This window comes from Thalassophryne amazonica, chromosome 10, assembly GCF_902500255.1.
Source record: "Thalassophryne amazonica chromosome 10, fThaAma1.1, whole genome shotgun sequence".
Classification (NCBI taxonomy): domain Eukaryota; kingdom Metazoa; phylum Chordata; class Actinopteri; order Batrachoidiformes; family Batrachoididae; genus Thalassophryne; species Thalassophryne amazonica.
Window position 1 is genome coordinate 72131072 of NC_047112.1, and position 25237 is coordinate 72156308.

The 25237-nt window shown below is 41.7% G+C and overlaps 1 protein-coding gene and 1 long non-coding RNA gene across 8 annotated transcripts in view; one reads left to right on the plus strand and one right to left on the minus strand.

The window, feature by feature from the left end:
* The window catches only part of celf5a (cugbp, Elav-like family member 5a), a 788658-nt gene that overhangs the window by 216504 nt on the left and 546917 nt on the right, over window positions 1–25237 (plus strand). The window lies entirely within an intron of this gene.
* Window positions 1773–24011, minus strand: LOC117518968. The gene is made up of 4 exons (XR_004563126.1): window positions 23996–24011; window positions 13652–13655; window positions 7268–7272; window positions 1773–1868 (listed from the first exon to the last, which is right to left on the minus strand). It is a non-coding gene; the product is annotated as an uncharacterized LOC117518968 (long non-coding RNA).

The following is a 25237-nucleotide window of genomic DNA, read 5'->3' on the forward strand; positions in this document are numbered from 1 at the left end:
CTGTGTAGCTATACTTCCCCTGCCACAACCTTACAGTCTGCAGTTTTTCTGCTGTAGATTGTATCTCCTAGGATGTAGTCCATTTGTGTGCATCACCCTGTGCTCCTCTTTCTTCTTAAAATAAGTATTGACAGCAGCCATCTCCACAGCATGACAGTCAACATGGCAATTCCACTGGAGTATGAAATGAGGTCCTTATTTATATCCCGCATGGGTTCAATAGCTGTAAGATTTATGTCTTCCTTTTTCATTTTGCCTAATTCTCAAGGATGACAGTGTGAGTCACATTCAGGAATATAAATTTATGTCATCCTTCATTAGGCATCATTCAACATGCAACTCATTTGTGATCTGTTGCCGTTAAGATTTTCAGTACAGATGCTCTGAATGTGTTGTAGGCCTAATGCTGACACTCCTGTTTACATCATCCTGTCTCTCTTTCTGTCTTTCGCTGCTCTCCTACATTGTCATCTTCCACTTTTGTCCTTTTCTTGCCTGTCCTCCTTCCTTACCTGCGTGACTCTTTACTCCTCTAACGGCCTGTCTGCTTGTTTCTGACTCCTGCCTCCTGCTCTCCTGCCTCACACTGTATGGCTGCCTTCACAGTATGACAGTCCACTAATGAAAGCAAGATAAGCATGCCAAGCAAACTGTTCATTTCAAATTAGAAAAAAAAAAAAAAAATACAGTCACACTTTAAAAATAAATAAATAAATACAAAACAAATCCCCCTTTATCATTGCTGTATGTCTCCCACTACTGCCTGTCCCCAGCTAGCCAGAGCAAATTTGATTGGGTCTGGATAAGGAGAGAATGGCAACAGATAAGGGACCCAAAACTGTCGTCAAACGTGGCCCTGATGCAGCTGAGGATAAGAGCAGAAATACAATTATGTGTGCAGAATTGTCATATAAACCCCAAACAGCAGTTTAGCGCTGCTACTGCTTCCGTCGACATAGCCTCACCCTTTCTGTCTTCCTCTCGTTGCTCCATCCTTCCATTCCTACCTTTCTGTGAGTGACAAATATCTAATCTGTGTGGGCTTTGATCTTTGTCTCAGGTTTTAACATGTCTGTAATCTTACCCCTCACCCCCTCAGTCCCTGAAATTCTCCCTCTTCTCCCCAACACTACCCGTTGAGATGGACAGTGCCTGATAACGGCAAAGCGAAAGAAACCTTTATTTTTTCTCCTCCATGGAATAGACCACCACTCCTGTCAGCTTGAAGATAGTTACAGCTGTTTTCCCCTTACCTCCCTAATGCATTTCACACTTACTCTAAGCATCTTGGAGGTTGTAATGGAGGAATAGACAGTTTTACATGGCACATGTGATTTTCTGAGTTCCATTTACACATCCCACCAGTGCCATAGTGTCGAGTGCCATATTTTCAGAGTTTCTTGATAGACTATATTCAAATTCCCGTGTGTTGTATTCAACGTGCTGGACAAGTGCTCGCTCTGCCTCTTAGTCATGACCATTTCTAAAGGCTGGCTGGAACATTTTCTGCTAATGATAGAGGGGCATTCCTCTCATCCAAAGCCTTCTGTCAAGGAAAATGGACTTTAATTATAATAATGGTGACTAACCCTCACAGTCCTTATAAAAGCCTTCCATTATCCTCAACATGGCAATATCAATGTCATGAAAGCATTTAGTTTTTGTTCCTTTTCTTGTATAATGCAATGGAGGTTTTTTTTTTTCCTCCTCTCTAATGGCTACTGCGTTAAATAAGTAAATAAATAATTAAATAAAACTTTTTGTTGTAAGGGTGTAACGATACATGTATTTGTGTTGAACCGTTTCGGTACAGGACGCTCGGTTCGGTACAGGGCTGTGCAGTGGTGAGTTCACGTTGCGTGTGTTTACTGTAATTTCTGGACTATAGCACGCTCATGAATATTAGCTGCACTCACCAATTTTTGGTTTCTTTTCTAATAGACCTCGTAAATAAGCCGCACTTGTCTATAAGATGTGGGTCTCCACGTTGTAACATGAGATATTTACACAGAAAGATGTTAGACAGAAAGATTTTTTAACTTTTAATTATATATGTACCATAAATGCTTTTTTCCCTGAAGTGTTACACGTAAATATTGACGCGCACGTCATCCAGCACACGTGCACGGTATCTCTGCTTCACATGGAGGACTGAGTAGTTTTATAACTTTTTCTTGAGATTTCATCGCATGTGCAGCCAGGATCACATGGAGTTTGCGGTAAATGAGACGTTATTGAGGCGCTGTGACTTTTTCGACTTGTTGCACCAAGACAGAGAACCGGTGGGGAAGGTTTGGGGGGTGGTGGTGGGGTGGGGGGCACTCTGCTCCGCTAACTGATCTGATGGCGCAAAGTGCCGCAGAGCAAATTTCTTCGCTAAAACACACAGGTAAGACCTTCATATTTACACTATGTGTGTGTGAATTCACACCGCGTGAGGAGCGCAGCTTTCAGGAAATCAACTGACAGCATCAATTAATATATTTGTTGTTTATGTGAGAACATTTATTTAACTTATTACCAGGCAGTACTTTGCAATTATTTTATTTTTCTGTTAGTATGTTACAATAAATTGCTGGTTTAAACAAAAAACAAATTTAGGTTTTGCATTTTGTTTGCATATTCTATTGAAAATGAACCGAACTGTGACCTCAAAACCGAAGTACGTATTGAACTGAACCGTGGTTTTTGTGTATCGTTACACCCCTATTTAGTTGTAATTAAAATAGCTAGGGGCTGAACTGCCTCACAATTTTAAGAATACTGAACTTAAAAAGATAAGTGGAGATGTATTTTTTTAATGATTTGACCAACACAGTACTGGTCCACTTGGTGTGGTTATTATCACTAGAATACTAGAATCTGTAGCATGATAAGTAGGATGATAATTTATGACTAATTCTGGATTGGATGTCCATCCAATGCACCTGTTACACACTGCAGGATCCAGAGATGAGCACCAGCACCAACAGGCCTCAGGGCCTACATATGACGTCTTCATATTAATGCAGATCTGAGCTCCTCATGATCCTCAATTGTGGTAAGCGGGTATAGAAAAAGAATGAATGGTTTCTATTAATCAAATAACTATTGATGCTTATTTTTTTCTATAAGTTTACTGAATGGGTTTGAGGGCAGCCACACCACTCTGAGCGTACCCAACACCATCGGATCTCATAAGTGAAGCAGAGTAGGTCCTGATTAATACTTGGCTGAGAGACCACTTAAGAACAACAGGCCCTCTGTGCGGCTCCCCATCGAGAGCTGGAGTTGTGCAAAACCTTTAATAAGTTTTTGCCATCTCCAATGCAGATCTGTGCTTGATTCACACTGGCAACTGGGGCCAGCCGAAAGATGAACAATGTCGTATTGGGTTTGAGGCAATCTGTTAGATCATAATGTTTGAATTGGACTAATTTAGCAGGTTTTTCAGGGTAACAGTTACCTAAATTAAACAAATTCAGTCTGCCATTGCCACGGTATTGATGACATCTTGCAAGAAGTGGATGTAGCCGTTGGGACTGTTTGTGATGATGATGTGCGGGCGTAGTCTCGAGGAGTCAATGGGTGGTAGTGGAGGGGGAGTTGGGGGTGAGTGGGATGACAAACATGCTGTATTCTGCTGTTTCCTCTCCTCCAGCTGTGAAGGCCTTGGCTGCCAAAGCGCTATTAAGGGGTCCGGGTCACCGCCTGCCGAGTGCCCCATTGTCAGCTGCCCGCTGAACAGACAGAGAGGAGAGAGAGGGCCAACCTCTTTGTGGCTTTGTGCAAAACAGCAGCACAGAAGAAGAACAAAAAACCTGATCGCTGTATAATTACACGAGGAATGCAGTCCTCCCCCCACCATCGTCCCCCTTTTTTGTATTCACTCTTTTTCTTCCCCTTGTCTCCTCCTTTTTTTCCAGTAGAGTGTCTGCTAATTAAGCGCTTCCATTAGGCAGCCTGTAATTGGCTTGAAAAGTAATAACAAGCAAGTTTATTTACAAGGTAATTAGAATAAAGTCAGGCTTTGCACTGATAATAATCAGTTACAACTCTACAGCAGGAGAGAAGAAGAAAAAAATCCCAAACAGTTATTTGATGGACAGATCATTCAGCACCCAGCGCCTGGTCCTATCGGTAAACACATTGCACTCTACACATGGGCAGCCCTGTTTTCACAGTCAGGTTGTTTGTGCAGCGTGAAAGGCCTTTTTTTTGATAAATGGGCGAGATTGAGCTAAATCAAAGACGACATGCTGGGTGGCTTTGTTCATCTATTCTCTCCCTGCCGTCATGCTGTCATTATGCTAAATGTACAGAAGTGGTCTGTCAGCTGAAAGCTGGAGGCTCTGCATAGTTGGTGTGATGGTTTGAAGGGAAGAGTCAGACATTGTGTTAGTCCAATAATGGACAATTTTTCCCTCATAGCAGATCTGTAAGGTGGATATGATGGAGACGGCAGCCTGTGTTGGTTTGAGGTGGGGGGGTGGTAGTGGCGTATTGCTTATGCACTTGGACATCTTTGCCCTTCCCTTTCCAGGCAACAGATGGAAACAGTGTATTAAGGCACCCAGGGGCAACCCTGGGCACCCTGGCATAGCCAGGTTCAGGCGGAGCAGGTGGGCATCTGTTCCACGCCCTTAATCGCTTGCCGCACCCGCTATCCCTGCAGTGAGCTTGGCTTTTGTGAGTCCGTGTTTGTGTATGTGTGCGGAGGATGTATTTATATCCGTGTACAGCGTGGCTGTCTGGGTGCATCACCTCTCTGCCGCCTCCACTCAGGGCTGAGGGGGGATTTACTCTTTGCTCGTAGGCTGGTTTTAAGAGCACAGGCTTAGATGCTGCAATCTTTCAGCTTGTTTAAATGTTCTCTCTTCACACCGGTGAAGCTGATTTTATTGTACAATATACTGACGCCAGCAATCAGTAAAAATTAGGAGTCAAAATGTCAGAGGTAAATATTTTAGAGGCAATTCAGCATTGAAAGTCTAATTTTAACACAGTTAAAATATTTAAATCTGACATTTTGACACTATGTTGAACCTTGCACAGTGTTGATGTTTACAGGTGTTATCTAACTCTCTGATGATGTCATTTTAACCCTTTTCATGAGCTGAGTGTTGAATAAGACATGGAAGTCCATCTACACTGAGTTTGAGAATGCTGTCACCTCATAATATGAAGGTTTTGAGTTTAAAACTCAACCTCCAGCATTCCTACCAACAATGCCTATGTTTTCAAGTTTTGACTCACTGGGTGCAATGTGGAGAAATGTTGGTTTCTCAGAATGCAAAAGATGGAGAACCACACCCTAGTTTTTCTGACTCAGGTTCAAAACTTCTCATTCGCCACTGTACCTTAGCTGCACATTCTGAGGTGTTAGATTCCAATGATTCATTAAAAGTTGATTGTTGGTAAGGCAGTTATTCATATTGTAAACATAAGAACTGAATGAAAACATTAACTGAAAAACATCTAAAAACAGAGCAGAGGTTGAAAATTACCTGAAGTTCCTTTTAAGGTTAATAGTAATTTAACAGTCCAGAAAGTGTAACTTTAATAACCCTGTCACACCTTGACGATTTAGCCAGCATATGGCAATGTAAGAAAAATACACTGGTGTAAATCAATCAATCAATCAATCAATTTTTTTATATAGGGCCAAATCACAACAAACAGTTGCCCCAAGGCGCTTATATTGTAAGGCAAGGCCATACAATAATTATGTAAAACCCCAACGGTCAAAACGACCCCCTGTGAGCAAGCACTTGGCTACAGTGGGAAGGAAAAACTCCCTTTTAACAGGAAGAAACCTCCAGCAGAACCAGGCTCAGGGAGGGGCAGTCTTCTGCTGGGACTGGTTGGGGCTGAGGGAGAGAACCAGGAAAAAGACATGCTGTGGAGGGGAGCAGAGATCAATCACTAATGATTAAATGCAGAGTGGTGCATACAGAGCAAAAAGAGAAAGAAACAGTGCATCATGGGAACCCCCCAGCAGTCTACGTCTATAGCAGCATAACTAAGGGATGGTTCAGGGTCACCTGATCCAGCCCTAACTATAAGCTTTAGCAAAAGGAAAGTTTAAGCCTAATCTTAAAAGTAGAGAGGGTGTCTGTCTCCCTGATCTGAATTGGGAGCTGGTTCCACAGGAGAGGAGCCTGAAGCTGAAGGCTCTGCCTCCCATTCTACTCTTACAAACCCTAGGAACTACAAGTAAGCCTGCAGTCTGAGAGCGAAGCGCTCTATTGGGGTGATATGGTACTATGAGGTCCCTAAGATAAGATGGGACCTGATTATTCAAAACCTTATAAGTAAGAAGAAGAATTTTAAATTCTATTCTAGAATTAACAGGAAGCCAATGAAGAGAGGCCAATATGGGTGAGATATGCTCTCTCCTTCTAGTCCCCGTCAGTACTCTAGCTGCAGCATTTTGAATTAACTGAAGGCTTTTTAGGGAACTTTTAGGACAACCTGATAATAATGAATTACAATAGTCCAGCCTAGAGGAAATAAATGCATGAATTAGTTTTTCAGCATCACTCTGAGACAAGACCTTTCTGATTTTAGAGATATTGCGTAAATGCAAAAAAGCAGTCCTACATCTTTGTTTAATATGCGCTTTGAATGACATATCCTGATCAAAAATGACTCCAAGATTTCTCACAGTATTACTAGAGGTCAGGGTAATGCCATCCAGAGTAAGGATCTGGTTAGACACCATGTTTCTAAGATTTGTGGGGCCAAGTACAATAACTTCAGTTTTATCTGAGTTTAAAAGCAGGAATTAGAGGTCATCCATGTCTTTATGTCTGTAAGACAATCCTGCAGTTTAGCTAATTGGTGTGTGTCCTCTGGCTTCATGGATAGATAAAGCTGGGTATCATCTGCGTAACAATGAAAATTTAAGCAATACCGTCTAATAATACTGCCTAAGGGAAGCATGTATAAAGTGAATAAATTGGTCCTAGCACAGAACCTTGTGGAACTCCATAATTAACTTTAGTCTGTGAAGAAGATTCCCCATTTACATGAACAAATTGTAATCTATTAGACAAATATGATTCAAACCACCGCAGCGCAGTGCCTTTAATACCTATGGCATGCTCTAATCTCTGTAATAAAATTTTATGGTCAACAGTATCAAAAGCAGCACTGAGGTCTAACAGAACAAGCACAGAGATGAGTCCACTGTCCGAGGCCATAAGAAGATCATTTGTAACCTTCACTAATGCTGTTTCTGTACTATGATGAATTCTAAAACCTGACTGAAACTCTTCAAATAGACCATTCCTCTGCAGATGATCAGTTAGCTGTTTTACAACTACCCTTTCAAGAATTTTTGAGAGAAAAGGAAGGTTGGAGATTGGCCTATAATTAGCTAAGATAGCTGGGTCAAGTGATGGCTTTTTAAGTAATGGTTTAATTACTGCCACCTTAAAAGCCTGTGGTACATAGCCAACTAACAAAGATAGATTGATCATATTTAAGATCGAAGCATTAAATAATGGTAGGGCTTCCTTGAGCAGCCTGGTAGGAATGGGGTCTAATAAACATGTTGATGGTTTGGATGAAGTAACTAATGAAAATAACTCAGACAGAACAATCGGAGAGAAAGAGTCTAACCAAATACCGGCATCACTGAAAGCAGCCAAAGATAACGATACGTCTTTGGGATGGTTATGAGTAATTTTTTCTCTAATAGTTAAAATTTTGTTAGCAAAGAAAGTCATGAAGTCATTACTAGTTAAAGTTAATGGAATACTTGGCTCAATAGAGCTCTGACTCTTTGTCAGCCTGGCTACAGTGCTGAAAAGAAACCTGAGGTTGTTCTTATTTTCTTCAATTAGTGATGAGTAGTAAGATGTCCTAGCTTTACGGAGGCTTTTTTTTATAGAGCAACAGACTCTTTTTCCAGGCTAAGTGAAGATCTTCTAAATTAGTGAGACGCCATTTCCTCTCCAACTACGGGTTATCTGCTTTAAGCTGCGAGTTTGTGAGTTATACCACAGAGTCAGGCACTTCTGATTTAAAGCTCTCTTTTTCAGAGGAGCTACAGCATCCAAAGTTGTCTTCAATGAGGATGTAAAACTATTGACGAGATACTCTATTTCACTTACAGAGTTTAGGTAGCTACTCTGCACTGTGTTGGTATATGGCATTAGAGAACATAAAGAAGGAATCATATCCTTAAACCTAGTTACAGCGCTTTCTGAAAGACTTCTAGTGTAATGAAACTTATTCCCCACTGCTGGGTAGTCCATCAGAGTAAATGTAAATGTTATTAAGAAATGATCAGACAGAAGGGAGTTTTCAGGGAATACTGTTAAGTCTTCTATTTCCATACCATAAGTCAGAACAAGATCTAAGATATGATTAAAGTGGTGGGTGGACTCATTTACTTTTTGAGCAAAGCCAATAGAGTCTAATAATAGATTAAATGCAGTGTTGAGGCTGTCATTCTCAGCATCTGTGTGGATGTTAAATCGCCCACTATAATTATCTTATCTGAGCTAAGCACTAAGTCAGACAAAAGGTCTGAAAATTCACAGAGAAACTCACAGTAACGACCAGGTGGACGATAGATAATAACAAATAAAACTGGTTTTTTGGGACTTCCAATTTGGATGGACAAGACTAAGAGACAAGCTTTCAAATGAATTAAAGCTCTGTCTGGGTTTTTGATTAATAATAAGCTGGAATGGAAGATTGCTGCTAATCCTCCGCCCCGGCCCGTGCTACGAGCATTCTGACAGTTAGTGTGACTCGGGGGTGTTGACTCATTTAAACTAACATATTCATCCTGCTGTAACCAGGTTTCTGTAAGGCAGAATAAATCAATATGTTGATCAATTATTATATCATTACTAACAGCGACTTAGAAGAGAGAGACCTAATGTTTTAACAGACCACATTTAAATGTTTTAGTCTGTGGTGCAGTTTAAGGTGCTATATTATTTTTTCTTTTTGAATTTTTATGCTTAAATAGATTTTTGCTGGTTATTGGTAGTCTGGGAGCAGGCACCGTCTCTACGGGGATGGGGTAATGAGGGGATGGCCAGGGGGAGAGACGCTGCAGAGAGGTGTGTAAGACTACAACTCTGCTTCCTGGTCCCAACCCTGGATAGTCACGGTTTGGAGGATTTAAGAAAATTGGCCAGATTTCTAGAAATGAGAGCTGCTCCATCCAAGTGGGATGGATGCCATCTCTCCTAACAAGACCAGGTTTTCCCCAGAAGCTTTGCAATTATCTATGAAGCCCACCTCATTTTTTGGACACCACTCAGACAGCCAGCAATTCAAGGAGAACATGCGGCTAACATGTCACTCCCGGTCGATTGGGGAGGGGCCCAGAGAAAACTACAGAGTCCGACATTGTTTTTGCAAAGTTACACACCGATTAATGTTATTTTAGTGACCTCCGATTGGCGTAACCGGGTGTCATTACTGCCGACCGTGAATTACAATCTTACCAAATTTACGCTTAGCCTTAGCCAGCAGTTTCAAATTTCCTTCAATGTCGCCTGCTCTGGCCCCCGGAAGACAATTGACTATGGTTGCTGGTGTCGCTAACTTCACATTTCTCAAAACAGAGTCGCCAATAACCAGAGTTTGATCCTCGGCGGGTGTGTCGTCGAGTGGGGAAAAACGGTTAGAGATGTGAACGGGTTGGCGGTGTACACGGGGCTTCTGTTTAGGGCTACGCTTCCTCCTCACAGTCACCCAGTCGGCCTGCTTTCCCGGCTGCTCGGGATCTGCCAGGGGGGAACTAACGGCGGCTAAGCTACCTTGGTCCGCACCGACTACAGGGGCCTGGCTAGCTGTAGAATTTCCACGGTGCGGAGCCGAGTCTCCAATTCACCCAGCCTGGCCTCCAAAGCTACGAATAAGCTACACTTATTACAAGTACCATTACTGCTAAAGGAGGCCGAGGAATAACTAAACATTTCACACCCAGAGCAGAAAAGTGCGGGAGAGACAGGAGAAGCCGCCATGCTAAATCGGCTAAGAGCTAGTAGCTACGCTAAGCTAGCGGATTCCTAAAAACACGCAAAGTGAATAATGTGTAAATAATTTAGAGGTGATTCAGCAGAAGGAGTGCTTTAGTTAAGGCACGTAAAGATTACACTGGGAAACAAATCGTAATCTAGATAACTAGATCAATCTAACTGCACAGATTAAACAGCTAACAGATACAGAAAAACACCGCTGTGCTCCGGAACAGGAAGTGATGCAATACCGCAGTGAGAGCCAACCACCAGTAGAGGCAAGCAATACATCTACTAACTTATACAAAACTTACCATAAATTAAGAGCACATTGAAGCATGCTGGTATACATTGTAGTATTGCGAGTATTTTGGAATATTTTGGGCATGCGCAATATTTTCAATGCATGCCATTTATTATGCAAAATTCATAATGTAGGGACACAGATTAGACATCTGAAGATACTGGCCCCAAATGAAAGGAGAGCATTTCTCTGTAGATACAACAATACCAACCTGGTCTCACGGCAAGTCGTGTTTCAGCAGCATGAAATATATGTTAATCTATTGGTTCGTGATATTATGACGAAAACCGCCTCATTTTTGTCACGGCAGCATGAATTCATTCTAATTCATTGCGTGATGGCTGCACGAAATTAAAAGTGAAGCGGGGAGTTGGGGTGGTTATGGTTAGGGTGGGGGGAAAGATTAGGGTTAGGTTATGGTTAAGGTCATGGATGGAGGTAGTAGTAGGGTTAGTAATAGTGAGTTAAAAAAAAACCCTGTCATGAAAATTTGACTCATTTCGTCACGGGAGCACGAAAAAAACAAAAAAAAACATGAGACTTGGCTGACTATACACTGTGGTGGGCACTGTTCAGCTAATCCGATAACCAATGATTATCAAAGTTTTTGTTAGTGGATTAGCTTTTCAGATAAGTTTTAAAACCATCATCAGACCAGTTGCCTTCCAATAAATTTAGTTCTGATAACTTTCAGTCCACTAACTTTTTTTTTTTTTTTGCTGGAAAAGTAAGCAAAGTTTAACAGTCAAAAATGTTTGTAAACCCTAAAATCAAACATTTTAATCCCTGTCGTATGTAGATCAGTGGTTTATGGCAGACTGGCTGTCGCTTGTTGATGGCATCATCATTAAGCGCAAGACGTGATTGGCCGGTTGACGCGGCGAGTATTGTGGGTAGTGTAGTTCAGTTCCACTTTAGATGTTACAATGTTGCTGTCCGCTCGACACAAACAAAACAGACTAATTTTAACTATTTTATTTTATTTCTTTGTGGCTGACGGGATAATTTAATCGCCAAGACTCTGTGAGAGAGAGAGGAAACCTCACGGCGCAGCTGCAAGGACTTCTCTTCACCATTTACACACCGTTTTGGATAATGAGGATGCTTTATGTGGAATATTTTCTTCAGAATTTAATGAATCCAACTGAAACTAACAGGTAATAATTTATATTTACTATGTGTCTTTTACTCTGCCAATGAATGCATTAATGGACGTATTTTGGTTGTTTAAGCCGCAGGGTTCAAGGCGTGTGAAAAAGCAGCATAATACTGAGATAAATTGTGACTTCTAATACTGTGTTTTACTCCTTTTGAAAGATGACAATGTTTGGGGATACATTTTTTTATTCATTAATTTTTTGTGCGTTCTTTTAGTGTTTGTGATCTTTGAATTTACCCAGAAGCCCCTGCAGCACTTAAAGTGAAACTGGTTTATCAGAAGCCGACAATGTAATCTGATGTGGCCGCATCCGAAAAAAAAAAAGATTGGTTATCTGTAATATATATATATATATATATATATATATATATTAGCACTTTATCGGTTTAGCATCATAAAACATAACTTTTCAATTATCGGATTAATGGTTATTGAAGCTAACTTTTTGGTTAGCTGTGCCCACCACTGACCATACATATCTTTATTTACTTTAAATATTTATAGAAGCTTTCAGCATCAGGGATTCAATCATGTACTTATGTGTTTTATATTTCCACATTTTAAATTGCATTTTAATTTTTGTCATGGTAAGCTGCCCATAGGTATGAGTATGAATGTTTGTCTTTGTTCCATGTGTGATGGGATAGTGATGTGTTCTGGGTGCACCCTGGCACGATCCTGGCGTGCAGTCCGATCGGCTTTGTCTCCCTACAGTTTAAGTTGATGCACTGTAGATAATGGATAGATGTGACCCAAGAGAAAAATACTGGATGCATCTGTGAGTTTAACACGGCTGTTGCTCCTGTGCTTCAAAAGCCAAACAGCATCATCAGTGAATATTTTGTTCTTCTTCAAGTCTCTCTGGAATACTTTTCTGTACAGCAGACATAAACAGGATTCAGTAAATATGACTGGCAGTTGTGTTTCAAAGCCAGGCTAATTCCATTAAGCTATTGATCTCTCTGCCTCCGCTTTGGCCCAGTACTCACTCTGAATACCTGTTTACTTTACCCTGAGTCTGAACTCCAGCTTAGTTGCTTGTTGTCCATCTCTGTGACTATTGCGGTGCTGGTGGATAGCAGCTAAACAAAGAGACGCAGCTTGCATGCTGCACAACAAAGCAGAGATGATGACTGAGCTGTGCATAGGAAAAGAGGTATGTAGGAGTCGTGCTACAATCACACGTTATCATATTTTACACAATGTGAATATTTCTAATCTGTAAGTGTGGCATTTTAAATCAAATCGACTGATTATGCTTTTTTCCCCCTTATTTCTGTTATTTATGACTCATCATCATTTTGAATGAAAGTCCAAGTCCTTAAGGTGCTGGTGCTGCCTGTCTTCCTGTATGGTTGTAAGACATGGATGCTAGCCAGTGGCAAGGGCTGGATGTCTTTGGTATGAGCTTTCTTCAAAGGATCATGGGGTAGCACTTGGTATCAATCAAGTGGTTACTAAGAATGACTAAAATGATTAGTATCACTTGCAGTGTGAGGGAGAGTCAGCTTCAACATTCCGGCCATGTGGCCCATTTCTCTGTGCACAATCCAGCATGCAGGTGCCTAAGTGCTGAGGACCCCCATAGCTGGAGAAGGCCAAGGGGATATTTCACCTAGCTGTGGTAGATAGATGGTTATTTTTGGGATGTGGGAACGAGCCACATGTCTGCTTGGTTAGTTGCCATCCAGGACCCGAGGCCATTCCATGGTGTTGTGGATGTGCAAAGCGCAGCACCAGAACATGCTCCCAGACCTGACTTGATTTTGGAGATTAGATTAATTGTCTGCCTTGTGCATATGTCCCACAAATTACTGGTGATTCATACATGGATTGACACACAGGACCATAAACAACACCTTGACATATTGTGCCACTATAAAGTTCATTCATTCATTCATCTTCTACTGCTTAGTCCAATTAAGTGTCGCGAGGGGCTGGAGCCTATCCCAGCAGCCATAGAGCGCGAGGCGGGGTACACCCAGGACAGGACGCCAGTCTGTCGCAGGGCCACAAACAGACAAACAAACACAGACACACCCCACACACACACACCTATGGACAATTTAAAGATTCCAATCCACCTAACCCGCATGTCTTTGGATGTGGGAGGAAACCGGAGCACCCGGAGGAAACCCACGCAAACACGGGGAGAACATGCAAACTCCACACAGAAAGGCCACGGGAATTGAACCCACGACCTTCTCGCTGTGAGGCAACAGTGCTAACTACTAAGCCACCATGCTGCCCCCACTATAAAGTTGTCTGAGTAAAAATCACCCTTATGTGACAGGACATGTTGGTTGTCTACACAGCGTCACAGCGGTCCTAATAACTGGTGTCCTATTATTACAGCATTAGCCAAAGCTGTTACAGTATCAGGAATTATTACATTATTGGGTTCCACAAAAATGGGGTTAACCTAATAATGTAATAACCTCCTGTTAATGTAACAATTTATTATATTGTTGGCATGGTGATTATTACATTATTGGTAAGTTTTTACATTGCTGGGTTTTATTATGTTTTAGGGACTTATGAGGATATTTTTATTACATTATTTGGAAAGTATTATGTCATCAGGTCCTACAATCCTACATTCAAAATAATGAAATACAATTTAAACCATATACAATAAAATATATAGACCAACATATATAATTAAATCCAGTCAAATCCATAAAACTAATGATCAACAACAGAAAATATATGTTTTAAGATTTGTCATGAAAGATTCAATGGCTGTTGACTTTCTAATTACAGCTGGCACAGTGTTGAAGAAAGCAGGAGTACAACAGTCAAAGGCTTTGAAGCCTGTTGACGACTTTTTAATTATGGGGACATAGACTAAGCTCACTTCCTGAGACCACAGGGCATGAGAAGGCACATAAGGTTTTACAAGTTTCGCAAGACTGGGAGATGCATGGTCATTTAGAGCTTTATAAATCTCAAACAAAACCTTGAAATCTGCTCTTACAGTCACAGGAAGCCATTGAAGGGAAGCTAGCTGTGATCTGGTCAAATTTTCTGGTTTTAGACAGAAGTCTAGAAACTATATACTGTGCCACCTGGTGCCACTTCAAGTCTTACATAAGGTTGGTAATTAAGAAAATAATACACTACCATCATAATTTCTGGAAGACACAAAACCATGAATCAAAACAGAATAGTCCTAATTATTGTAATAACACAGAAATGAAACTGAGTCTTCTTAACTACGTACTTCCTTGCACTGCAGCTATGCAAGCCTCCATCTTACAAATCTTGGAGACGCCATCAACATAGACATGTATTCACTTTACATCTGCAGGTTATCAGCATAGCAGTGAAAAATTCCACATGGGAATGGACCAGTTGTCTGCCTGGATGGTTACCATCCAGGACCCAAGGCAGTTCTGTGGTACTGTGGATGCGGCAAAGTGCAGCATCAGCACATGCTCCCAGACTTGAGTTGAATTGAATATAATTGGACCAAGAGATGCTACATCAAGATATACCAACAGTGGACCCAGAACAGAACCCTGAAGTAACCCATATTTGACAGATGATAATTCAGATATGTTATGAGAGGGACATAAACCTGCTCAGTTGATCTTCTGGTATTGACATAAACAATATGAAAAGTAGGAGTGCTGTAGGATTGGATCAGTTTGACTGTGTGAGAAACTGGGGCTGAAAACAGTTTCTTGACAAGCAAATGCTGATTTTCTGGTTGTGTTCCTGAAATGGTGGTAATGTTGGTGGTAAACACATGGAATAAACACGACCACCACCAACAATGAGAAACCTAACCAGCTATTCCTGTCTGAGCAGTGCAGTTTAGTTTATTCAAACCAAGCTTAAGATTTGGTGGGATTCAGGAGCAATCCTGAGCTGAGCTGAGTTGAGGTGAGGTGAAGGCACTGGACAGAAAGTTGATTTTTGTTCCTTTTGAATCTTGCTTTGCTGTGCAAATCATTTGGTTGGTCGACTCTTACTCATCCTCTCCTCCAGCAGTACGGCCGTGGCTGTTTCTTCATATCCTGCCTGCAGTAAGGGCTGTAAGCACTTCTAACTCATCATGCCACCCCGATCACTGAGCGGTGTGCTGTACAGATGGAGCAAATATACTGTATGGCACAAGTCCAGCATCATCCATGTTTATGTGCGTGTCCTACTTTTCAGTCACGGCGGCTCTTATGAAAGTTTAAAGTTCGTCCTCGTAAGTTTTAAACTGGCTGTACGTGGGGATCTCACACTTGTATAATCCCACACTCACAAATATAATAAATGATGCACTGTGAGTCGACTGTACATTTTATTGTCTGGGCCCCCAGGTGCACCCTGTGAGTTACTTCAAAGCCTTGGCTGACATATTACAGGCCGAAGAATGAAGTGCTTCTTAGGAAAGCAAGACCACATCCCGATCTTATTTCTCCTCTGCACACACAGCTACACACACACACACACACACACACACACAAATACACGGGCAAAAATACCCAAACAGTAGCCGAGCTCTGAGGAGTAACGAAGCAAACAATGAGTTTCCCCAGTGCATTGTGGGCTCGGCTGCCCTGCTTTAAATGTGAGCCGAGTCATCAGCACTTAAACGCTTGATTGATGGCACAGAAGTGAGGATGATTGTGGGATATGCCAGCTCCAAATGACAAGCAATTACTCATTTTGTGTAATGAAAACCTTAACACCAATCATAGGAGCTTTACACTGGGCCAACGCTTTATGTAATATTATATGTTCCCTTCATCCGCCCCCGCTCCCACCCCTGCTGCCATCCCTCGGGTGTCGCAGCAGACGTTTACTAAATAACATAATTTGTAATGGCTGAAGTGATGGCACAACAGGCCCACTAAGTGAGTAAGCACAGGAAAGTGCTTTGTGGCTGAGGGTTTTTTTTTCTTCTTCTTCTAATTAATGTAAATTTGCGGCCGAGTGCTGGCAGGTCGAATTCCAAACATCGCCACCATGAGATCTTCTGATTACCATTCTAAATGTTTGCTCTGCTTGAGCTGAATGCTGTCATTGGTCCGGCGAAGGCGTTGCTATGACAACCAGAAGTTTAATTATGTTTTTTGCCTGCACGTACGTGCGTAAGCGGGCGTGTTCATCAACCTTTCTGTGGCATAAGATAGTGAAAGTGCTGTCCTTCTCTCTCTCTCCTCTCCCTTTGCTTTTGCCAAGACTACAATTACCCCCCGCACTCCTCTCCTCTACAAAATCACTGTAATTATCTGTAGCCGGCATGGGCTGCCAACAGGTGCCATGTGAATGCTAATCCCCTCCCCCTTGGCCGCACGCTATTCTTCTGCTTGTCCCCTGAAAAATCAACTGTTAATGGTGGAAGGAAAGACACTCCAAAGCTGTGAGCTCCTTCCGAGCCCAATGTGTGGGGACGATAATTAGGCTGCTCAGAGATCTTAAGTTGTAGGATGTCAAGTGTACTTAAACAGCAGAGCCTATGTGGAGCATGTGCAGTGCGATGCACGTGAAGCTTGCACTCACTCATAGATTTGACATCAGTCCATGGCATTAAATGAAGTGTGAAAAACAGGTCAGAGAGGACTTCCTGTCTATATAAACAGCCTAAACACTCTCCAGATGTTCCACGCCTGTCCTGCCTCTACAGAATCTGCTCATGTCAGTGCTAAATGGCAAAATATAGCCTCTTTAAAGTGATATACACTAACTGAAGCAAGGACATCAGTAAGTAGTACCTCAGCTGCTGCACGTTGACTATGTTCTGGAGTAAAAATGTCATCTCCCCTACGTGTATTTATAGTGCATTTCACTCTCTTTGCTTGAGTGCCATCCCAAATTAAAATGAGCAGTATCTTTTTATTTATTTTGCCTTCCCATCTGTGCCCAGGATCAGCTGTGCATTCAACGAAGGTCCCTTGACATGACATAGATACACTTGGGGATACACAGCATTCCACTTGTTCTTATGAAACTAGACTTTAGGATTGCAAAGCAATGTGTGACAGAAAATGTAGAAGTGCCTTTAAAACCAAAGTGCCTTTATTTTATTTTATTTTATTTTATTTTATTTTTTCAAAAGAGTTTGTGCAGATGTTGCTGCAAGTCTATATGAAGTAGATGAGCTAGTAAGTGCTCTCAGAATTGATCTGCAGCAGTTGATTAGCTCTCCATTAGATGTCTCTTTACTCCATGTTACAACCATTTGGTTATTTTCGTAAAGAAAAGGGACGGTCACAAAGTTAAGTATGTTGAATCTCTGAGTATGCTACTAGTTTAATTCAGTTCAGCTTTATTCATAGCACCCCAAAATATTAAATACACTTTTTCCTGGAGATAGATCTCCTACATTGCCAAACGTGCACTACCACAGTTGGACTGGCATGTGCTGGTGTGTTGCTGGGGCCTTATGGAATTATTCTGATGCCCATTTGGGAGACATGAATAGTTAATAGTTGTGTTGTATTTCTACGGTTAACATTGTTTCTTTATTGATGTTTGTCCATCATTATCAATAAAGACCTTCCTGTGTGTGTCCAGACGAGACCAATGAGCCCAATCATTGCACTGAAGCACCTGTCACAGACTGCTCATGTGTGGCCTGTTGACACCGCTTTCTTTGCATCTGATTAGTGTGCACCAAGAAGTTTGATTGGACACAGCATCATCCCAACTTTCTATTGCATTGTCTAAGCTCTCAAAAGGGTTGCCTTAAGGTTGTCTTTGTAGTGCAGTTTGGGGTATCCAACAGGCCTCTTGCATTCTGCTAGTTCCCCATATAGTAGTCCCTAGGGGGATGCGTTGGTCATGCAGGAGCCAGACATATCCTGCCCATCTTGCTTGCACCTTCTTAAAAAGGGTATGAATGCTGAGCAAAATGGCATGAGTGAGGCTCTCATTGTTGGAGATGTGGTCCTTTCATCTGACTTTATTCAACCTGTGGAGATCGGTTGTATGAACTTCGAAAGACAAGTAGGTTAGGTGAATTGGTGACTCTAAATTGACCACAGTTGTAAGTGAGAGTGTGAATGTGTTTTTCTGTTTGTGTGTCGGTCCTGCAGTAGAGTGGTGGCCTGTTCAGGGTGTGCCACACCTCTCTCCCAATGACCACGGATAAGTTCCAACCCTTAACTAGGGGTTCAGAAAATTTATGGATGGATAGCAGGATAATAATAATAAGAAGAAGAAGAAGAAGAAGAAGAAGAAATCCTAGGCCAAAGGAATAGGCCCAGTTATTATGTTGTATTATGGCATGAAGTCAAAAGAACTAAGAATAATAATGTTTTTAGGTAAATACAAACTTTGTTACAAAATTGAAAAATCAATTTCTCAACTTCTTAAATGAACTTCTCAAAAAATGTGTATTTAATGATCGCTCACAGCCACCATCAGAGTGCACCAGGTGGGCAATGTGCACACTATGGGAATCACTTCTTATTGCATCAAATACAACATAACAGAACTTAAAATCACATCATTTCTCACACCCTGCATTAATATGTCTCCCATCACAAATAAATGTTTTGCCCCAGGGGAGAGAGATGTTCAACATGCACTCTACAGATTAAATCATTTCTGGTATAAACAAAATGCTAAGTATTCCAATTACAATCAAAATTGTGAAAATGAATGAAACATAATAGTACACAACAGAATGATTGATTGTTTCTCCCAGATGGTTTGATGTCACATAAACCTGTCATGTCATTAAAACCTTAAATCTGTTTTAATGACATGAGATGATAGCTTGAATGTATGATGAAATAACATGTTTAATTACCTTATTTAGTGTTCTGATTTGATGATGGCATCGTGAAAAATTGCAACAGCAATAAAGCTTATTAAAATCTTGTTAGTGAGCATGGATATGGTATTACAACACAAATAAGAACAGGTGGTGCTGTTGTTGACTGACATTCACCCAAGTTAACCTAGCTGCCCATATCACTTGGTGTTGGCTGTTTAATTTATTTATTTCATTTATATAGTGCCAAATCACAACAAAGCTGCCCCAAGGCACTTCACACAAGTAAGGTCTAACCTTACCAACCCAGAGAGCAACCACACAGGCAACAGTGGTAAGGGGAAAAACTCCCTCTGATGATTTGAAAAAGAAACCTCAACCAGACCAAAGTCAAAGTGGTGACCCTCTGCTTGGTCCATTCTACCGACATACTTATTAATACGAATATAAAGGAAATTTTGGGAGTCCATGCTGGTGTCCAGGATGAGAGGCTGGCTGGGGCGTTGGGTCCACAGATCCTGTCTACTTCATGACCACTGCAAAAGAAGACATCCACTCCCACTTCTGGATGGAGCCGCACCTTGGACAGAGAGAAAAAACAGAATCAGGCATCAGAAAGAGAACAAATACAGTATAATTTGTCAGCATTAAGCAACAAGAAAAAACAGAAGAAATACTAAGGTGATCGCCGGCCACTAGCCCTAAGCTTCACTAAAAGACCCAGAATTTAGATGAAGTTGAGGCTGCGACCTGTTCTGTTTACTAATAAAATTAATTTAATAGGTTTAGGAAGCATAGTTCCATACTATGCCAGTATGCTAGCCATACGAAAGAGAAAATAAGTGCCGCTTAAGTCTGGACTTGAAAGTCTCTACAGAATGTAACTATTGATACTAGTCTTGGGCCTGTGGATATGCAAAACTCTGCTTCAGTATTCTGGGATGAGAAGTAGCATCTCCAAATCTGAGACCACGTTTCCGCTGTTGGAAAAGGGTTGATTGTCCTCGCTGGGTTAGAAGAGAGTTACTGCCTAAGGTGGAGAAGTTGAAGTATCTTAAGGTTTTGTTCATGAGTGGGGTGTAAGTTGGAGCATGAGATTGGGGCGGCATCTGTTTTATGGATGCTGTAACAGACCATTGTGGTGAAGGAGCTGAGCGAGAAGGCGAGGCTCCCAACATACCAGTCCATTTACGCACCTATCCTCACCTATGGTTATGAACTTTGGGTAATGACCAAAAGAACAAGGTTGTACATACAAGTGGCAAAAATGATATTCCTTCATTGGGTATCTGGGCTTAACGCTCCTGGACAGGGTGACAAATGTCACTATCCAGGATGGACTGTGCTTAGAGCCGCTGCTTCTTTCCATCAGAAGAAGCCAGTTGAGGTGGTTCGGGCATCTGGTCAGGATGCCCTCTGGTCATCTCCTTAGGGACATCTTCCAGGCACGTCCAACTGGGAGGAGGCCTTGAGGAAGACCCAGGACATGCTGGAGGGATCATATTTCCCAGCTGTCTTGGGACCGCCTCTAAATCCCCTGGAAAGAGTTAGCATTTTGAACTATGATTGTGTAATTTAGTTTGATCTTTGCATTCTGTAGATCAGCGGGATAAGGTGTTGGGCTATCAACATGTAGACCTAGGTACGATTCCTGGTGACACTACCTGTACATGTCCTCAACCTAACACTTCTTACTGAATCCAGGGATAAGCACTGGCTCCAGGCGGGCCAACACAGAACCTCCTTCTTTGCATACAAATAAAATGTCACCACAGTGTAATAGAGTTTTCAAGGTTAGAAAAGACGAATGATTTTCACAGAGTTCATTTGTGATTAAAGCCTGCTTGTTATTTCTGACAATATGACACATACAATTTGTAAGATCATTTTTTAAAATAATAATTTAAATTACAAAGTACTAAATAGCGGAATATGGAATTATAAAGAGTACCACAACAGTAGCAACTAATGCTTTTGAAATTATGTAATTAACTTTTGCCCTCATTGACTAAACTTAATTGTTTTCACAGTCTCATATTTTTGCAGTTGCAAACAACCACAGTCAGTTTGGATTCAGCCTGATTATAAGCTTGGATGTTTGAGGGTGTTCTTGTTTCTGACTCGGTATGAAACAATGACAAATTGTGGTAATGCCTTTAAAGATAAAATATGTCGACGCCTTTCATTTCAAATACAGTCCATTCAAAGAAATGACTAAATGTGCACTGGGATGAATTGAATGAGTAAATGAATATATTGATTTGGCTTTCACGTTCACATGCCTGGACATGCACACATGCACCAGGTTTCTTGGCCATTGGCTTGGCTCTTTAGGCACACTGACATTTCCATCACCACAAAGAAGCAGAAACAGTGTGGACAACTGATTCCCACCTCACTCTTTCATCCCCTCTCATTGCCATTAATTCACCCATTATTCTGGACACAATCTTTTTTGACATGAGGGCCACGTTCAATGTTTAATGCTGTTTGTTTTATATTCCCGCCTCATTTCCTTATATAAAAATTTATGATGACATTCTCTACCTTCCATAAAATATTCATAAATGTCATTACTAATAACTTTCATAGATCATCTAAATTGATCCTTCTGTCTGCTTTTATCTATGCTGCCCATTGTGAATCCATTAGTTGGAAGTGGGGGACAAGCTGTTCTTGTTGGTTGTGTATGAGGAGAGAAATAGGCATTGCTGGTTGAAAGGATTTTTTTCCTTTCTTTTCTGTTATACCTCTTACAGATATATTATCAGCAGCTCAGTGGTTTTACTACTGAGACATCAAGATGGAAATTTTTTCAACACATCCATTGTGTTTCTTGCATCAGGCACTGATCTCTTTCATCTCTTCCATCACTGACAAATCTGTTCATTTCTTTTAAACAAGCTCTGGGACCTTCTTGGTCCATGTGGGGCTCCCATTCGTGTGTTGCATTCAGAGCTAGAAATCTTTTTTTCCTTTTTTTATGTGGCTTTGTCGATGTAATTCCTTGCTGAAACATTTGGTGAAAATAAATGTCAGTTTAAAGGTAAACATTTACAAGATGACTGGGATGAGTAGCTATGGATGATGGATGGATGTAGAGTATGTTCAGTGTAGTAAACTTGTGAGTCCTCTGTTCACTCCTGATGTCCAACGTGAAATGGATTTTCTGTCCATACCTTTTATGACCTATACAATTTTTATTTGTTCATTTATTCATTCAAAAGACTAATTTTCCCTGTAGTTACAAGAGATGCACGACACCTAGCAAAAGTAAAAAAAAAAATGGACACAGGAGAGGTGCAGCGCACACGCGGTTCTCAACTCCTGTTATTTCAGAGTGATTCTTTCTGTGCATGAAAGTTGGATGTAAATGTGGTAAGCCTGCACAGAGCTGAATTTAAATCCGGGTCCAATGGAGCTCCAGAATATGTTGAACATGTTCAAAACTGGCATGAGTTTAAAACAGCTTTCCAGAGTTGTGCTGAGCAGCATGCCAGCCTCTCCCCAAAAATGCACACGAGCTGTGATGAGGTGATCAGAAAGAAGACCTCGTGCCCAAGCTGTCAAGGTGTAAGACTTAATAAGACAACAGACACAGAGAGCTGGCAGAGTGTGAACATTATTATAGACGGTGGTGGTGGTGATTAGGGGAATGCAGGTGTGTGGCTATGGATTGACAGGAGATGCTGATGGAAATGTGAAAGTTGAGAAACCTGTCAAACTATGACAACAGGCTTTGATAGCCATGATCAGTGTGTTCTACTGCTACATATCACACATGGAACATCAACGCCGTATCACCGTGAAAGTGAGCGGCACTGAGAGGCTGCTGAGTGAGCCTCGTTCAATCGACAATTTGTTGTATTGTTCTCTTTGTCTGCTCAGGCTGTATGTGCTGCTTGTCTATTTTAATGATAGGTCTGGGCTTCAGAGTGTCCTTCTGTCTCCTGTCCGCCACCCTGACACAGAGATGAAAGATGAAATGGAGATTGTGACTGATGCAATTACGGTGCTGCTGATTGAAGGAGAAGCCAAATTATTACCGCCCTGATTGGGCTTTGTCTGGACTGAGAGCATGCCACGCTCTGATTAAAGTGTCGCATAAACGGCTGTGTGTTGGACAGTTTGAAAAAGGTCGGGTAGAAGAGGAGGAGGAAGAAGAAGAAAAAAAAGACACTGTAATCTTTGACCTTCCCAAATGAGAGCCCTTTCAAACAATGAAAAGAAATCATAATCTGTTGGAACTAATTTAGTCTTTGTATAATCAGGTCCACAGGTTTTTTTTTTTTTTTTTTTTTTGTAATTTTGCTTCTGTACACCACCACAATGAAGCTGAAATGAAACAATCAAGAAGTTCTTGTAGTTCTGACCTGCAGATTTTATTTAAAAAGGTTTTTGTCTACATCCAAAGTGTACATAGACAACAGACTATTGTCAGATGGTCATAAAAGGTGCTGAAGACTCCCTGATGTCCAAACGTCTGGATGGCAAACACTGGACTGGAGTGGGAGGGAGCGCTGTGTTCTTCCCTTTGCACAGTCCCTGCCGGTACTGGACACCGGAGTACAACCAACGTATGGGCTAGACTCGCGCCATATGTGTCAAAGCCGGCATCGGTGCGGTCACTCACTCAGTCATGCAATCACACCTACGCTCATCCTGTCCTTCCCAGTGCTACTGACTTCACCTGTGTGTGCATGCGTAGAGCAGAGGAGCTAGACTGATGACATGATTGCTGGGTGTGTGTGTGTTCATAACGGCTGAATGAGCTGCTGTGTGTGCGCACGGAGTACATTTGCGCGTGGTGCAGATGCCATTGTGCGCACCATTGTCAGGTATACTTGCCACTGTTGGCAGTGGGCCATGCTGTCCCATGTGTCAGACATAGCCTTTCAAAGGACCTTTAATTTCTTTTTTGTGTTTTGACTCACTTCAGCAGCACAGTGCAACTCTGGACACTGCGATGGTTGGACTATCAAATGGGATTTATTTTTGCCGTGGTTGATTCCAGCACACAGCAACCAGGTGAGAGGATTTTAACGACAGGGTGTGGTCCCGGCTCCACATCCACCCTGCACTGTGAAACACTCCTTTGCGGTTGCTGGAGGTAAGATCCATGTTTATTAATGCTGTCATGGCATGGCAAAACAGTTCCACGTCATATCTCCTCCAGAGTTAGAAGGTGATCAACTAATATGTATATTACAGCGGTGAGATCATTCAGCTCCGAGCCTGACACGTGCAATGACAGTGCATGAGAGCATAGAGAGGTGCAGCTGCCCGTGGCCTACACAGATATGATGGACACAATATTTCACATTATTTACATCGCCCATGGAAATGGACATATATCTGCACTGTAAGGTCAAATATAGATATAGCAGCCTGTTCAGATTTGCGGCATGCGTTGTTGTGTATGGTACTTTCGGTTTGATAGCATGCTGTTCACATTCACTGTACATGATGAATGCGTGACACATACATGTTATTACATATCAACATTTCCTTTGCCCTTTCTGGCCGGGGTCCAGTTGAGGTGCACATACATGGCACGACATGCCAGCAGGCTTTGCTGTGACCGATCCATTTCAGAGCTCAATCAAGTGCGATCAGATCGTTTCAGATGCTGTTTTAATGCCGTCACAATATGTAGACTGTGATCAGATGACGCAAAAACTGCATATAGACCGCTGTCAGATGTGCGTCCCATTTCAATGGTGCCAAGAGTGTTTTGAACATGTGCAACACACTTGGGACACCTGAGCAAATGGGACCAAATATGTAGATTGCTCACAGAGTGCCATCCGTTGGTCTTCAGACTGCACCTCAATACTTCCCAACTTTGGCCAGATGTGTCATTTTGATGCCATTCGGCCTCAATTAGCGTATGTGTAATGGGGTATAAGACACCCATGACAACTCTGAATGCTTACAGGTTTTTGTTGCTGTGATTGGAGAAATTGTTTATTGTGCTGTTTGTGTTTATTGCATCACCAGTTATACAGCTTCATAGAGAAGGATTTCCTTAAAAACAAGAGGTGTAATTTCGGGTGAAGTTTGTTAGAAGACAAATGAGTGACTCC